Source organism: Zerene cesonia, chromosome 1, assembly GCF_012273895.1.
Source record: "Zerene cesonia ecotype Mississippi chromosome 1, Zerene_cesonia_1.1, whole genome shotgun sequence".
In the NCBI taxonomy this organism is placed as follows: Eukaryota; Metazoa; Arthropoda; class Insecta; order Lepidoptera; family Pieridae; genus Zerene; species Zerene cesonia.
This window is the reverse complement of record NC_052102.1, coordinates 5,519,354-5,525,359: the sequence shown is the minus strand read 5'-3', so window position 1 is coordinate 5,525,359 and position 6,006 is coordinate 5,519,354. Positions and strand designations below refer to the sequence as shown.

General features: G+C 32.6%; 1 protein-coding gene and 1 non-coding gene across 4 annotated transcripts in view; one reads left to right on the top strand and one right to left on the bottom strand.

The window, feature by feature from the left end:
- Positions 1-6,006, top strand: part of LOC119840284 (tensin) — a 66,623-nt gene that overhangs the window by 10,932 nt on the left and 49,685 nt on the right. The gene's annotated exons all lie outside the window — the stretch shown is intronic.
- On the bottom strand, positions 2,959-3,030 carry Trnam-cau. Its single transcript has one exon. It is a non-coding gene; the product is annotated as a tRNA-Met (tRNA).

Below are 6,006 nucleotides of genomic sequence, written 5' to 3'. Positions count from 1 at the left end.
AAAAAGTTGCGATGGGTTCTTAAAAGTGTTCACTTTTATTTAAAATAGCAGCTAAAATTGTCTCGCTAGGTTAGTCAACTGCTGTATTGCAATCTTTAGGTCCCATACAAATAAATTAAAACGTATTACGTTACACATTCAAACTCCAATATAAAATCTTAAAAGTATTTCAAAACGTCTATTAAGCTCGTGCTTTATAACGGTGCAATGTGGAAACCGCTGATTAATTAGAGCATCGTCTGTCTGACAAGCGTGACGCGGGCTCGACCCACGACCGACCATTCTCTCACCACCACTCTTCATTCACTCCAATCGATGACACGCAAAGCCATCAAGTTGTCAATGCGGTGCATAAATGAACATGATGTGTTGGCCATTTAAGCTCGCGGTTAGAGTTTGTACACTCGCTTTGATGTATGGAATTTAGAATCATACGGAGTTTGAAAAGGGTTGAGCAGACAGGCACATATATTCTAAAAATAACCCTAAAATAAAGCTGGTATTAAAATATTATCTATCAATCATACGTCAATCATACGAAACGTAAATAACTACTTTCGAACAACAGACACCGTCTTTCTAGAAAATACCATAAATGAATCTAATACATTTAAATGCATTGCACTGCGTTTATATGCAAAACATCTAGTGGGGTAGTTGACGAGCATTGAATCCTTAAATTACGTTTAAATGTAGGCTTCTCTATCAAGTTGCGTAAAGTATCTGCCAAGCTATACACGTGTGTAAGCATGACGTCATTGAAGTTTCAACATTATACAAACAAAGCCGCGAACCAGCCTTGTACATACAACGATTTTGCTCCCATTTCTAGAACAAACAATTACTGTTTTCTTATTCACAAAATCTCACATTTTTCGTTCTATACTGCATTGATGTACTAACATTACTAACAATTCAAACGTCCGTCTGCATGATTAAGCTGCGGTTTGCGTCTTACAATCGGCCCGTATAAGTCAAGATTTAATTTAATTGAAATACTCCATGAAATGCAACTCTTAACGAAGATTAATTGAATTTTGATTAAAACTACTCTAATAGGCCGGGCTCGTTTAAAGTAACATATATATTTAAAATCTCATGTGAGATAAAATTATACAACTAGTTAAAATAATTCTTTATAACGGTATTGTTTAAACGGGTAGATATTTACTTATACAATTTTACGATTACGAAACACAACATGTGTGGTCTTGAATCGCCATAAACATTTTAAATCATAACCAAGTTGCGTTATAACCAAAGAATTCCGATTATAAATATGTTATGCTAAAAATACTTATGTACGGCGTTTCTCTGGCATAATTGAAAGAACACGTGTTCATACATATGGCATTAATTGTTAAGACACCAGTACGCCTTAGAATGAGGATTCAGTATCGGATTATTTTGTTGAATCGAGTACGACATAAGTAGTTAAATCCGTATGCAAAATTACTAACGGTTCTACTGGTATGATTTTGCATTGTATTATTTACATTAAAATAGTTTTGTACTCCTAATTATGGATATCTTGGTTAACTGCGCACGTATAAAGGATGAAAGCAGTTAGGTTATAACTTTCCCCATTCCCCTGTTTGGACTAAACCAATAAATCTATTGACACCAATACAATAGTCGTGACAACTGTAAGCTAGTTATTCGAATGTTATCATGATATAAAATATGAATATTCAAACATGTTAGACGCCTAAGATTAGATACTTGCAACATTTTATATAGGTATGATATGTTCGTGGCATGTGCTAATTCGTGTATAGTATAGGTATAGCATAAGTATCTATACTTAATATAATAAAGCTGAAGAGTTTGTTTGAACGTGCTAATCTCAGGAACTACTGGTCCGTTTTGAAAAATTCTTTCAGTTTTAGATAGTCCATTTATTCAGGAAGTCTTAAGGCTATATATGTACCACGGGCGAAGCCAGGGCGGACCGCTAGTAGACAATAATTATTAAGATGAAGTTTTATAATATATGCTCTTGGATGGTCTTTGCGTAGAGGAGTTTATAGTGCTATTTCGCTTAATTAAAATACATATAAAAGTTTAACTTTTGAGAATAAAAAATATTCTAAAATCTATAAATTCATTGCTTTATTTACATTCAAAAGGATCGTTTTCTTAACGAAAATCACGTTCTTATTTCAATGTAAGTACGTATAAAGAAATTAATAGTTTTGTGGAACCTTGCAGCGAACAAACAGTTGTTAATTTGTATTTTATATGGGACGCGAGGGGCCGAAGTTCGGTGGGGACTGGGGACACTGGACATGCGAGTTGATCAATATAGCGTTATACAACTTTCCGGCTTTTAGACATGCAAAGCTTTGTAAAAGTTAATGAGTATTGGTTTAATTTAGTATCTATTTTCGATGTTGTTACTGTATTACTTTGCTGTTTTGAACAAATGAGTTAATATAATAAATGTACATAAACGTACTGAACTACTCATATTCCAAAATAGTGCTTTTAACGCTTAAATGATTTCTTTATCAAGAATTATCTAAACATTATATTTATGGCTAAATTAGCCTCAACCAGTACCTATTATTAGCCTTTTAACTATTAATTAACACAAAAAAGCTTTTGATATTGTAGTTAACAGAAAACAAAAACAGTTATCATAGAATTATTGATTGGTACACAGATAACATAATAGTATGTACTATGAGGTATGTACCTAATTACTAAGAACACAAACAAATGATGTTATATTGTTATATACATTTCCTGCACGCAATCTTCGTCTTCCCCAAGGATGGGTCGCCCCTAACATAAAGCAAGGAGTGCCTCTCATCATCATCGCTTAGCTGGGGTAAAATTATTAGAGCAATAATAAACCATACCTGTCCCCATAAATACGAATAAAGTTTACAATCTTAGGGATTACGAAGTAGTAAAAATAAAAAAAAAAAACTTTTAAGGAATGTAAAAAAGTTTTAGCAGAGCGTGGTTTCGATCCACGGACCTCTGGGTTATGGGCCCAGCACGCTTCCACTGCGCCACTCTGCTACATCAATGGTTATTGAAATAGCTGTATATTAGTAACAGTAAATTGATAAAAAAAATAATGTAGCATAAAAACTTCCTTCCATTATTAAGAAATATGTTAATACTCGTAATGATAAAATTATGCATAATATATAAGATTATGCATAATATATATTATTGATAAATTTTAAAGGAGTATAGCTCTGATATTTAGGTATTTACCTTTATGCAATTATCATATATAACTTTATCCAATTAGCATATAGCAAATCTATTAAGGAAATCCTTCTAATTGAAAGTACCAATTAAGATTCCTTCTAGAATATTAATCACCTTTTGTCTACTTAGGATCCTGAAATGTACGCGCACTTTATTTCTTAGCTCTACGACACCCATAATTTTCTACGAAGTGAAACTTTATGTCGTAATTTATTGCATTATTATCATAATCTATGAATAGCCAACCAATCGACGTTTAGTTGTTGGTTTGCAAATTATTTCGTGTTTTGCATTTTATATTTTGTGTTAGAATACTTTTGAATGCCTCCATGAATGAACGACACTATGTCTCGTCATACAACTGTGCATATTTCTGTTATCATATGTGTTAAATTTTTACACACATAGAATTTGAACATAATATGTACTATCTACCTTAGACATGGGCTATTTATTTAATTTACTTTTATATTGGCACAAATGCATTCAAATTTAAAATTATGACATGTAGGTATTGATTATTAAGATTTTCAGAAATGATGACAGCTACTAAAACGACATTATAAAGTTTTTATTTATTACTGTCACGTTACTGTGAACATAAAATTGATATTATATTACCAAGAAGCATCCTTGATTACAATGTAAAAGTTTGTTTGTTGATGCACCGTGTTCGCACGAGTATCGATACGTGATACAATTTTTATTTGACACGCATCAAAGGCCCTTCTATAAAATTCCGCTCACGTTCCGCCGTTTATATACAAAGAAGCCGCGTATGAATGAATGACATTTCCAAAATTTCTTAAAATTGTGTTCTACGATCCCGAATTTTTCGTCACGTACGTTTGGATAGTTATTAAATGATGACAACACGCACAACGAAACTTACGAAAGCATCTTACTACCCATGCGATAACACGAAATTAGTTCAGCGATGTAGAGAAATAGTGTCATAGCTTATCGGGTGTAATGCATTAATTAACTTGAAATTAGCTGCCATCGGAAGTGAATAATTATGCAAGAAAATTTTTATGTCTTTCTCTTTAATGTTATAGCGATAAGTTGTGTAATTTTGATAGCTTTTAATTGTGTTGCTCCGACATTTTGTTTAAAAGGTCAGTTTTACAAGATAGTTCTTTCGTTTCATGATAGTAATTTCATTATATAAAGCGGGTACTTAGTTCACAAAAAATTGAGTGTTAAGAATTAAGATATATTTTACACCGACTGTTATTTTCAATTCGATGGGATTACGAAGAATTTGTTTAATAGTAGGTACGTTGCACTAAGGTTGCACTCAGTACTGTAATATTATGTTTTTCGACTTTTTGATTTACAAATTTAGCATCGTTCCTTGTACGATTTCATTATAATATTTTGTACGAGCTAGTTAGTACCCGCGATTTCGTTCGCGTGAACTTTGAACCGATAGGAAATGCCCATCAGACTGAACAACTTTTGGTAGGACGTCAGGTCTATTTATGTTATAGTGTAGCTGGGCTCTTGGAGTTCCAAATTAGGAAATTCATAGCTTCGATTATAATAAGTCAACTGAACAATGTTTGCTAAGACTTCATTCCTTATACATGTTCTAATCTAGCTGGGCTCTTCTTCCATTTCAAGCGTTCTAAATCTATAAATTTATATTCTCAGTAGAAAATGCTTATCACATTTAAATTTTTTTGCTTTAGCACAATTTTTATATCTACTATCTCTCTCTCTCTCTTTTAGTTTATAAAGTGGTTTGTTGCCGCTTGAAATAAATTTTAATCATTAACCATTTTAATAATCATAACTTTTTTTTTCCCTTTACCAATTTTGACGACACAAAGTTTTGACAAGGCTCCTAATTATATGTGATCCACCTGTGAAAACCGCGTTCACGTAGTTCAGTAGTTTCGAAAACAAACGTTCCAGACATACAGATTTAATTCCAAAAACTGTTTTCTTTTTTTGATTCTGTTACTCTTCTTTAATTACCTCTATCAGTTTTTTGGAAAAAATTAATTATATGTAGGTATCTAAGATATCTTTAAATATTTGTCAGATTGCTAATAAGTATTTAACAAATGAGTACTTACAAATTATGTAAGAAAATATAAAAACAATTTTAAATTTCCGGCATTCCCGTGAGTTGTTTTTAAAGGAATACTGATCGAGCAGCTCTTTGTTATTACTGGCACGGAATATATTACTGCGGATATATAAATCTCATTTAAATTGATAAAAGAAAGACGTTAAAATATCTGATAAATCCGGCACCTCCTTGTTATTTAAATAAATATTAGTTTTGTTTGTGCATTTTGAGTTTCGTTTTTGTTTATTTCTATTACTTACAAAATTCAGTCAGTATGCATAGAATTATTTATTGTAACTTATAGGTAACCCAGTTTTATCAGAATACGGTAGTGCTTATTATATTTAACTCCTAATCGTGTAAAGTTTGAAACATTTGGTTTATTGTTCAATTCGAACGGGCCAGCTGTTCAATGAAATTTGATTCGGCTAATGGGCCGCGTGTGATGACTTTATTATGTCATTGTGCCCGGCTGCTGCCGTGGAAGATGCATCTTTTTTGTTGATGTCCCTTTAGAACGGGTGCCAACAGGCCTGAAATGTAAGCGCCGGCAGGTGCGACATTTACAACACACGTGCTTATACAACATCCTATGTATTGCGTGCCTTGACATTCGTATTTTTTATACACGACGATACGGTATAGAAACATTGTTACTTGAAGAGCTTTAAACTGAAGCGTGTTTCTCGCGCATATGG